Raw genomic sequence first — 12,286 nt, 5'->3', positions numbered from 1 at the left:
GTACCTCTTCGCCCTTTGTGCCCTCCCCCCACCCCCCCTTTTCCCTGGTAACCACCGATCAGATCTCCTTGTCAATATACTAACTTCCACCTATGAGTGGAGTCATATAGAGTTTGTCTTTCTCTGACTGGCTTATTTCGCTTAACATAATACCCTCGAGGTCCATCCACGTTGCTGCGAATGGGCCAATTTTGTCTTTTTTATGGCTGAGTAGTGTTCCATTGTGTATATATACCACATCTTCTTTATCCAATAATCAGTTTCTGGGCATGTAGGCTGGTTCTACGTCTTGGCTATTGTAAATAATGCTGCGATGAACATAGGGGTGCAACGGACTCTTGAGATTTCTGATATCAGGTTCTTAGGATAGATACCCAGAAATGGGATGGCTGGGTCATAGGGTATTTCTATTTTTAACTTTTTGAGAAATCTCCATACTGTTTTCCATAGTGGCTGTACCAGTTTGCATTCCCACCAACAGTGTATGAGGGTTCCTTTTTCTCCACAACCTCTCCAACATTTGTCACTCTTGGTTTTGGATGTTTTTGCCAATCTAACGGGTGTAAGGTGATATCTTAGTGTAGTTTTGATTTGCATTTCCCTGATGATTAGCGATGATGAACATCTTTTCATGTGTCTATTGGCCATATTCATATCTTCTTTTGAGAAATGTCTGTTCATGTCCCCTGCCCATTTTTTGATCGGGTTGTTTGTTTTTTTGTTGTTAAGCCGTGTGAGTTCTTTGTATATTATGGAGATTAACCCTTTGTCGGATAAGTGGCTTGTAAATATTTTTTCCCAATTAGTGAGCTGTTTTTTTGTTTCAATCCTGTTTTCCCTTGCCTTAAAGAAGCTCTTTAGTCTGATGAAGTCCCATTTGTTTATTCTTTCTATTGTTTCCCTCAACTGAGGAGTTATAGTGTCCGAAAAGATTCTTTTGAAACTGATGTCAAAGAGTGTACTGCCTATATTCTCTTCCAGAAGACTTATTGTTTCAGGCCTAATCTTTAGGTCTTTGATCCATTTTGAGTTTATTTTGGTGTGTGGTGAAAAAGAATGGTCAGTTTTCAATCTTTTGCATGTGGCTGTCCAGTTTTCCCAGCACCATTTGTTGAAGAGACTCTCTTTTCTCCATTGTAGGCCCTCTGCTCCTTTGTCGAAGATTAGCTGTCCATAGATGTGTGGTTTTATCTCTGGGCTTTCAATTCTGTTCCATTGATCTGTGGACCTGTTTTTGTACCAGTACCATGCTGTTTTGATCACTGTAGCTTTGTAGTATGTTTTGAAATCGGGGATTGTGATTCCGCCGGCTTTGTTTTTCTTACTCAGGATTGCTTTAGCAATTCGCGGTCTTTTGTTGCCCCATATGAATTTTAGGATTCTTTGTTCAATTTCTGTGAAGAATGTTCTTGGGATTCTGATTGGGATAGCATTGAATCTGTAGATTGCTTTAGGTAGTATGGACATTTTAACTATGTTTATTCTTCCAATCCATGTGCATGGAATGTCTTTCCATCTCTTTATGTCATCATCAATTTCTTTCAAGAAAGTCTTGTAGTTTTCATTGTATAGATCCTTCACTTCCTTGGTTAAGTTTATCCCAAGGTATTTTATTCTTTTCGTTGCGATTGTGAATGGGATTGAGTTCTTGAGTTCTTTTTCTGTTAGTTCATTGTTAGTGTATAGAAATGCTACTGATTTATGTATGTTGATTTTATACCCTGCTACTTTGCTGTAGTTGTTGATTATTTCTAATAGTTTTTCTATGGATTCTTTGGGGTTTTCTATATATAAGATCATGTCATCTGCAAACAGCGAGAGTTTTACTTCTTCGTTACCTATTTGGATTCCTTTTATTTCTTTTTCCTACTGAATTGCTCTGGCCAACACCTCCAGTACTATGTTGAATAGGAGTGGTGAAAGTGGGCACCCTTGTCTTGTTCCTGTCCTCAGAGGGATGGCTTTCAGTTTTTGTCCATTGAGTATGATGTTGGCTGTGGGTCTGTCATATATGGCCTTTATTATGTTGACGTACTTTCCTTCTATACCCATTTTATTGAGGGTTTTTATCATAAATGGGTGTTGGATCTTGTCGAATGCTTTCTCTGCATCTATTGAGATGATCATGTGGTTTTTGTTTTTCATTTTGTTGATGTAGTGCATCACGTTGATTGACTTGCGGATGTTGAACCATCCCTGTGTCCCTGGTATAAATCCCACTTGATCATGGTGTATAATCTTTTTGATGTATTGCTGTATTCGGTTTGCCAAATTTTGTTGAAGATTTTTGCATCTGTGTTCATCAGTGATATCGGCCTGTAGTTCTCCTTCTTTGTGTTGTCCTTGTCAGGTTTGGGGATCAGAGTGATGCTGGCTTCATAGAATGTGTTAGGGAGTACTCCATCTTTCTCAATTTTCTGGAATAGTTTGCGAAGAATAGGTATTAAGTCTTCTTTGAATGTTTGGTAGAATTCTCCAGAGAAGCCATCTGGTCCTGGACTCTTATTTTTGGGGAGGTTTTTGATTACCATTTCTATTTCCTTACTTGTGATTGGCCTATTCAGATTCTCCATTTCTTCCTGATTCAGTTTGGGGAGATTGTAGGAGTCTAGGAATTTGTCCATTTCTTCCAGGTTGTTCAATTTGTTGGCATATAGTTTTTCATAGTATTCTCTTATGATCCCTTGTATTTCATTGGTATCTGTTGTGATTTCTCCTCTCTCATTCCTAATTTTATTTATTTGCAATTTCTCTCTTCTTTTCTTGGTGAGTCTGGCTAAAGGTTTGTCGATTTTGTTAATTTTTTCGAAGAACCAACTCTTTGTTTCATTGATCCTTTCTGTTGTCTTTTTTGTTTCAATATCATTTATTTCTGCCCTTATTTTTATTATGTCCCTCCTTCTACTGACTCTGGGCTTTGTTTGTTCTTCTTTTTCTAGTTCTGTTAGGTGTCGTTTGAGGTTACTTATGTGAGCTTTTTCTTGTTTAGTGAGGTGAGCCTGTATTGCGATGAGTTTCCCTCTTAGGACTGCTTTTGCTGCATCCCAAATGATTTGGTATGTCGTGTTCTCATTTTCATTTGTCTCCAGATAATATTTGATTTCTTCTTTAATTTCTTCAATGATCCATTGTTTGTTCAGAAGCATGTTGTTTAGTCTCCACATTTTTGCACCTTTCTCTGCTTTTTTCTTGTAGTTGATTTCTAGTTTCATAGCATTATGATCAGAAAAGATGCTTGATATTATTTCAACTCTCTTGTATTTATTGATGTTTGCTTTGTTTCCCAAAATATGGTCAATCCTTGAGAATGTTCCATGTGCACTTGACAAGAATGTGTAACCTGCTGTTTTTGGACGAAGTGTTCTATATATATCTATTAAGTCCATCTGGTCTAATTTTTCATTTAATTCTATTATTTCCTTGTTGATTTTCTGTCTGGATGTTCTGTCCATGGGTGTTAATGGGGTGTTGAGGTCCCCTACTATTATTGTATTGTTGTTGATGTCTTCTTTTAGTTCTATTAAGAGTTGCTTTACAAATTTTGGTGCTCCTGTGTTGGGTGCGTATATATTTATAAGTGTTATGTCTTCTTGGTGGAGAGTCCCTTTTATCATTATATACTCTCCCTCTTTGTCGTTCTTTATCTGTTTTGCTTTGAAGTCTACCTTGTCTGATATTAGTATAGCGACACCTGCTTTCTTTTGTTCATTATTAGCTTGGAGTATTGTTCTCCATCCCTTCACTCTGAGTCTGTGTTTGTCTTTGGGGCTGAGGTGTGTTTCCTGGAGGCAGCATATTGTTGGGTCTTGTTCTTTGATCCATCCTGCCACTCTGTGTCTTTTCATTGGGGAGTTCAATCCATTTACATTTAGAGTGACTATTGAGATGTGGGGGCCTACCACTACCATTTTGTGTCTTGTTTTCCAGTTCTCTTCAGTTTCCTTTGTTTCTCGTCCCATGGTTTAATCTGTTCTGATGGAGAGCTGCTACTCTCTGTTGTTGTCCTTCTACTTATCTCCTCTGCTCTTGGTTTTGTAGCCCCTTTCCTTTTTTTGATTTTTCAGGAATGAGGGTTTTCCTGAGGATTTCCTGAAGAGGAGGTTTTGTGGCAATGAACTCCCTTAATTTTTGTTTATCTGGGAAAGTTTTTATTTCTCCATTGTATTTGAAGGATATTTTCACTGGGTAGAGAATTCTCGGCTGTAGGTTTTTGTCCTTTAGATTTTTGAATATATCATTCCACTCTCTTCTAGCTTGTAAAGTTTCTGCTGAGAAATCTGCTGATAGCTTGATGGGGGTTCCTTTGTAGGTTAGTTTCTTTTGCCTGGCTGTCCTTAGTATTTTCTCCTTGTCGTTGACTTTTGCTAGCTTCACTACAACATGCCGTGGGGTTGGTCTTCTTGCATTGGTAAAGTTTGGGGATCTATTGGCTTCTGTCACCTGAAGATCCATCTCTCTCACCAGATTTCGGAAATTCTCAGCCACTATTTCTTTGAATAGGCTTTCTGCCCCTTTCTCCTTCTCTTCTCCCTCTGGTATACCTATAATCCTTTCGTTGTGTCTCCTAATTGTGTCTGATAATTCTCGGAGAGTTTCTTCATTTCTTTTTAGTCTTACTTCTCTCTCCTCCTCTGCCTGCAGCACTTCTATATTGCCATCTTCCAAATTGCTAATTCTTTCCTCCATGTTATCGGCCCTACTGTTCAGTGCATCTAGATTTTTCTTAATCTCCTCTATTGTGTTCTTCATTTCCAGTATTTCTGTTTGGTTCTTCTTTATCGTATCAAACTCTTTTGTGACATAGCTCCTGAACTCGTTGAGTTGTCTATCTGAATTCTCTCTTAACTCATTGAGTATTTTAATGATGGCTGTTTTGAAGTCATCATCATTTAGGTTATATATCTCATTTTCTTTGGGATTGTTTTCTGTGTATTTGTTATTTTCCTTCTGTTCTGGAGATTTAATGTATTTTTTCATATTGCTTGATGTTGTAGATTTGTGCCTCCGCATAGAGATAGAGTTTAGTTGCTCCTTCCACTTGTTTCTGCTGCTGTGATGGGGGAGCAGCTGTTTATACTGCACCAACCAGGAACCCTATCCGCAGTGGCTAACTGGGCCAGGGCCCCTCCTCGTAGTCACAGTGGTCCTTTGGATTCCCTCTTCTGCCATGGGGGCCGTCATGGGGGGTGCTTCAGGCTGCTGGTGCCTACTGTTGCAGCCCACCTAGACGTGCTCCCTCCTTGGGGTCTGCAACGGCGTTATGGGCTTATCCAGTGGCCAGGGGTAGGATCACTTATATTTGCCACTCCCTCACTGTCGGCACCCACAAAATCTCACTTGTCCACTATGGGTCGCAGCAGAACTATTGGCATCTTCTACAGTCTGTGGTTAGCTCACCTAGCTGTGCTACTTTTGTCCCGGGGTGTTCCAGCCTTGTGGCTGCCGGATGGGTGCTCTCTACTAGTGCTGTGCAGAGGCTTTCCCTGAGGCTGCTGTGAGCCTGTAGGGTTTCCCCCTAGGCTATGGAGCTGGGTCACTGTAACTCCACCCAGCCCCAGTCCTGTTCCCCAGGAACTCGGGGAGCCCTTTGCCCTGTCTGGGGGATAGCCGGAGATCCTGATTTCAGTGGTAGCTGGTCAGCTGCTGCCCTGCCTGATATTCTCCTCTCCGGAACCCTCCCGGTGTTGTGGATGCTGGGCGTAGCCCCTCCGCTAATAGCAGACAGAGAGTTTTGTCTGCTGCCCAGGCAGAACTCTGGAGCTTCCCCTCCAGGCCACAGGGCTGGCCTCTGGAGCTCCCCCCAGCCCCAGTCCTCTCCGAGATCTCTGGCAGTCCCTTGCCCCACAGGGTGGGCAATGGCAGCTGGGAGTCACCTCGCCCTCTGGGATTCTCTCCGGGACTTTCCCGGAGTTGTGAATGCTGGGTGTGGCCCCTCCGCTAATGGCAGACAGAGAGTTTTGTCTGCTGCCCAGGCAGAACTCCGGAGCTTCCCCTCCGGGGCGCAGAGCCGGCCTCTGGAGCTTCACCCAGCCCCAGTCCTCTCTGAGATCTCCGGCAATCCCTTTCCCCACCGTGCAGGCAGTGGCAGCTGGGGGGCCTCCGTACCCTCAGTGATTCTCTCTGGGACCCTCTGGGTGCCGTGAACACTAGGCGGGATCTCCCCGCCAATGGCTGGGAGAGACTCTCCCCGCGGGCTCAGGTCTGTAACTCTAGAGTTTCCCTCTGCGTTTAGGAGTAATTGCGGGGGGTTTAGGTAGGGTTCTGGTCACCTGTTTCCACCGTCGCTTCTCTGTTGTGTGCTCGCTCCTGCCCTAGGTGTGTGTTGATCTTCTGGGGGTGTCCGTTGGAAGAAAGCCGCTTGCAGGTACTAGGCTGTTCGGTCGGGGTCGGAGAGTTTTCACCTATCTCCACATCCTCCCCGAGGGAAGTCCGTCCACCTTCCGATGTATAGGCGCATGCGTCTCTCAGACGTCCTGAGATGCTGTCTGGATATCCTTTGTTAAGTGATGAGTGTCCAAATAATTGTAGACTCGAAGAGGGAGAGACAAAGAGGACTACTCATGGCGCCATCTTGGATCCTCCAATCTTCATGCTATTAATTTTGACCTGACATATGCATATTAAATTCTTATAGTTGTAACTAATTTTCTGATATCTCTGATACCATTGATTTTACAAAACTTCAAAAAGCCAATGGTGTATAATTCAATAATTGTTACTTTGTGATAAGTTCAAATCTGGTTGGAAGAATCTAACCTGCGTGGTTCAATGGTTCTTCACTAACAATTTATGTAGTTCAGTAGCATCTTCAGGGGATTTAAAACCACTAAATAAGTATGTTTCTAAACTCAGGTTTCCTATTGGCCTTACCTCGGACATAGTGAGATTCAAAATTAGGGGTGGAGCCCAGGAATACGCATGCAAAGAAGTTCTTCTGTTTGTTATAATTTGAGAGCTTCCACCTTACAAATCAAGGTCATTTGTATTGGATTTTTCCTTCCATGCCCCTCATCAATCACTCTAACCTTCCTTCATACTCCCATAACATTCATAATGTTTTCTTGACTCATATCTGGAATTATATTTGTTCTCTATGAATGTTCTCCTTTTCTGAGCTCATATTACTACTAATAGATTTCTGGTTAATTTTTAGAAATACAGTAATTGTGTCCTCAGCAAAATTTGGCATATATTTATTTCTTCCTCTGCTATACTTATGCCTCTTATTTTGTACTTGACCACATTTTTATATCTATTTGCACTTGACTGCACTTTAGAGCTATTTGAAGTGGGAATAACTGGTTTCTGGTCTGACATGTCAGAAGCTTGGAAGTTGTCACTCTGTACTAACAAGTAAAAAGCTGAACGAGATAACAAATCAACAATTCTGCTTAGATCTCAAGAGAAGTGAGGTCACAGGGCAAACTGCTGTCCCCCACATTGGAGAGACCAGACTGGGTTGCTGATGCTGGAGGACTTGGCACGTGACAGGAGACTTCCACATGGGCGCTGCTTCCCTGCCTCTTCCTGCAGTCCCTGGCCCTGGTCCTGAGTATTATTGGGCTTGCTACTCAGAGTATGGTCTGCAGGACAGCAGCATGGGCATCACCTGGGAACTTCTCAGAGGTGTAGAATCTGGGATCCCACCTCAGGCTCTCTGAAACAGAATCTGCATTTTCACAACGTCCTCAGATGACTCCTGAGCACATAAGTTCCAGAAGCACTGATCTCAGGAGCTTGTAGAAATGTCCCCCACACGGCGGGTTTGCAGCAGGCACAGGTAACCAGAGCCACAATCAGCCACCCAAGTTTCCTTCAAATAGTGCCCTCAGTGGCATTAGAAGTTTGGAGCCATTGCTTATGAACTGTGGAGGGCATGAATTGGGGAGGGAGCCCAGAGGAGGCTCCTCATTCATGAGTGGCAGGTTGTGGGGTGTGAGCCACCAATCCTCTCTGGGCTTATATTGGACAAAATAGACTTTAAAGCAGAAACTGCAACAAGAGACAAAGAAAGGCACTACATAATGATAAAGGGAACAATCCAACAAGAGGGTATAACACTTGTAAATATCTATGCACCCAACATAGGAGCACCTAAATACATAAAGCAGTTATTAACAGACATAAAGGAGAAATAGTAACACAATAATAATAGGAACCTTTAGCACTCCACTTACACCAATGGATAGATCATCCAAACAGAAGATCAACAAGGAAACATTGGCCTTAAATGACACGTTAAACCAGATGGACTTAGTAGATATATACAGAACATTCCATCCAAAACCCACAGAATACACATTCTTTTTGAATGCACATGAAACATTCTCCAGGATAGATCACATATTAGGCCACAAAACAAGTCTCAATAAACTTAAGAAGATTGAAATAATACCAACCACCTTTTCTGACCACAACAGTATGAAATAGTATGAAACGGTATGAAACAGTATTAACTACAAGAAGAAAACTAGAAAAGTCACAAATATGTAGAGGTTAAACAAAATGCTACTGAACAACTATTGGGTCAAGGCAGAAATACAAAAAGGAATTAAAAAATACCTGAAGACAAACGAAAAAGAAAATACGACATGCCAAAATTTGTGGGATACAGCAAAAGTGGTACTAAGAAGGAAGTTCATAGCAATACAGGCCGCCTCAAGAAACAAGAAAAATCCCAAATAAACAATCTAAAAATATACCTACAGGAACTAGAAAAAGAAGAAAGAATAAAGCCCAAAATCAGTATAAGGAAGGAAATAATAAAAATCAGAGCAGAAACAAGTGAAATAGAGACTAAAAAGAAAAAAATCAAGGAAATAAAGAGCTGGTTCTTTGAAAAGATAAGCAAAATTGACAAACCTTTAGCCAGACTCACCAAGAAAAAAAGAGAGAGTTCTCAAATAAATAAAATCAGAAACAAAAGCAGAGAAAGGATAATGGACACCTCAGAAATACAAGGGATTATAAGAGAATACAATGAAAAGCTGCACACCAACAAATAGGATAATGTAGAAGAAATGGATGAATTAACTTACAGACTAACCTAAGTAGGAGATGGACAGCAGGCCCAGAGAAAGGAGCTGGCAGGAGAAAGGAGATGGCAGGGGCCTCCAGCAGCCGGCCCGCGGTCCCGCCCACTGTCTAGTCATTAGTTCTGTCATCAGTTCATTTGGTTTTTGTTTGTTTGCTTACTTGTTGCTTTGTTTGCTTGTTTGGTCTTTCAGTTTATGCCTGGAACCATCACACAAAGGGTTTGAAGTAATCCAAATATACATCCAAGGCCAAAAAATTAAAAATAAATGGGTGAGGAAATGGAGCAAAGGGAAATTAAAAGTAGAAAAATTATAAATTTACAAAGCTAGGGAGGGGTAAGATTCACCTCAAAATGCAGACCATGGAGAGGCCTTCTCAGCCGCAGAGCTGACGTGACACAACACACCCAGAGCAGATTCAAAGTTAGGACAGAAGCTCAGATGCACAAGAAACATTCTTGTACTGATTTTCTCCAATCAAATTTGGACATCGAGCCCCCATCTGGTGAGGTTGATGGGAATATTCTGTCTCAATCAGTAAGAGGCCTTCTACCCTCCGAGGGATTTCCCAGAGTCAGGAAGCCTCACCAAGGGCCCAGAAAATGGTGGACATTTGTTGGTTGCCCTCCCAGGATCTGTTGCCTCTCTACTCCTTTCTGAATGACTCCAGAGTTTCCTTTGTGCAGCAGCCACACATGTGGGTGAGACTGACCCCATCTTCTGTGTCAGAGGAGCGCCCTGCTGGTCTAAGTCCATCTTCACAATCTTATCCCACCTGCCACTGGGAGTGGTTTGTGGTTTGCATCCGCCCAGTCAGAGCAAACCTCAGGGCACTTGTTCTCTGCTGTGGGAACCAGAGGTTTCTATCCCACAAGTGAACGGGGAACCTGCAGGCCCAGGGCTGGCAGCAGCCATCTTGTGACCATGAGAAGAGTCAGCCTGAGAACAAAGCTGACACACAGAAGAGTGAAGAGTGAAGAGAATCTCAGAGCAAAGGAGCTGGGGCCTGATTTACCGTGCCTGAGGCTGGCCATACTTGCGAATAAGTCCACGTTATTCTTGAACCAGGTTGAATAGAATTTTCTCTTTTGTGCAATTGAAGGTCTCCTGCCTGATACAACCTCCAACCTCCACGCTGTTGTGGCTGCTCCTGACCACCCAAGAATCCAAACTCCAGACTCACAGCCCATCACGTCTGTGCATAACCAGTGGGGCCCAACTCTTACTAATGGCCAATGGTTGCTGTGGAATTGAGGATTATTATAACTCTTTGCCTTGCCCAAAACGTTTTTTGGATGTCCTTGTAGTTTGGGCACCCCCATGGGAGGGTTTGGAGGGTGTTAATGCCATGAGTCACATAGGTCCCGTGGGAAGAAGGGATTGAGAGCTGCTGCCTCCCAGCGGTGCAGTACTGCCGCGAACGTGATTGGAGCTGGGCTACAGGCAGGAGAGTGCAAACATCTCTGTTTCCTCGCAGGTAAGTCCCGCTGTTCAAGGTAGGAGCCCTCTCTTCCCGGTGCTACAACTTGAGGAGAATTCTTGCCATGGTGCCATTGGGCAACGCACTGTGATGACGTAGCTGATATTTTTCACCTCATTCTTACTGAACACGGGCCTCTGGGATAACACCAAAGCACGTCCAGTAATCAGCAGTTCTACATAGGGCCGAACACTACACTCCAAGAACCCAGCTCTACTGAAACCAGGTTCTGTGTTTGTCTCTTAATTTTGCACACATCAATGACTCTTCACAGGTATGCACCAGCTTCTGGTGAGGATCTAAGATTTTGCTAGCATAAAATAGCTATGATATGATGTCACTGTGGTTGTGCACAAAGCTAGCAGTTAGCCAGCATCTCTAGAAATGTGAAGGCTCTTTCCTTCTAGGTTCTTAGATAGAAGATTCCATTGCCCATGGAACAATGGGGTGGTGGTGTGGGAAAACCGGGTTAGTTTTTAGTCCTAGTCTCATGGCCCACAACATGCACCTTGGGAGAGTCCCTTCTCTAATCTAGGTTACCATTTTCCCATGAGAACAATGAGGAGTTTAGAAGTAAGGGGTTCTGACGACTTGGGATTCTGTGACAGTCACTCAGTTAGGTGTTTCTGATGTACCACGGGTTCTTCACAGCATCCTTCACATCTTTCTTCCTGAGGCTGTAGATGAGCATGGAGGTCAGCACTCCACAGAAGAGGGAAATGAGCTTGCCTGAAAGGTCCCATTTTTCTGTGCCCAGTGGGTCCTGGGACTTGGGCTTCCTGTACATGAAGAGGATGGTCCCATAGAAGATGACCACAACTGTGAGGTGGGCAGAGTAGGTGGAGAAGGTCTTTTGCCTCCCCTTAGCTGAGGGAATCCTCAGGATGGTAGTGAGGAACATGTAGGAGACAAAGATGACTAGAACTGGGAACCCCCCAGGAAGATCACATTGGCCACCCCTATACTGATCATATTGGTGGAGATGTCAGCACAGGCCAACTTCAGGACAGCCAGGATCTCACAGGTGAAGTGGTTGATGATGTTGTCTCCACAGAAGGGCAGCTGCATTTCTTGGGATGTCTGCAGCACAATGTCAATGATACAAGCCATCCAGGAGCCAGTAGCTTTACCCATGACCACAGGGTGCCTAAGAGCACTGCAGATGGCCACGTAGCAATTAAATGCCTTCATACTCAGGAGCACACACTCTGTGGTTCCCATGGCAAGGGAGAGAAACATCTGTCTAAAACAGGCTGAGAAGGAGATGGTTTTCCCGGGGGTCAGGAAGCTGTTGAGAGTAAGGGGGACTGAGGAGGTTGTGTAGCAGATGTCCAGGAAGGAGAGGTTCCCCAGGAAGAAGTACATGGGTGTGTGCGGGTGGGAGCCAAGGATGGTCACCAGGATGAGGACCCCATTGCCCAGCAGGATCATCAGGTACATTGACAGGATGAGCACAAAGAACGTTTTCTCTAGTTTTGGATGGGCTGAGAGGCCCGGGAGAATGAACCCCACCGCCAGGAGGACCAATTGAACCTGTCTATGGTGCATCTGCTCTGTCACCAGCAGGAACTCAGAAGGTCAATCTCAACACTCTCTGACTCTGAAGTGCTGGCTTGCCAGTGAGAAATGCACTTTCTGCTGAGAGGAAAACAGCTTAGCAATGGATGGTCTCTCTGTGGTTCTAAGTAAAATGCAGGGGACTAGAAAAGAATCTACTTTGTGACCTTAAGCCACCTTGTGTATGTGAGACATTTGAAATGTCCCTGTGGTG

At 43.6% G+C, this 12,286-nt stretch overlaps 1 pseudogene; it reads right to left on the bottom strand.

The window, feature by feature from the left end:
* Positions 1-11,123: 11,123 nt before the first annotated feature.
* Positions 11,124-12,063, bottom strand: LOC103542790 (olfactory receptor 13C7-like; annotated as a pseudogene).
* Positions 12,064-12,286: the final 223 nt, after the last annotated feature.

This window comes from Equus przewalskii, chromosome 26 (assembly GCF_037783145.1).
Source record: "Equus przewalskii isolate Varuska chromosome 26, EquPr2, whole genome shotgun sequence".
NCBI lineage: Eukaryota > Metazoa > Chordata > Mammalia > Perissodactyla > Equidae > Equus > Equus przewalskii.
This window is presented reverse-complemented; position numbering and strand designations above follow the sequence as displayed.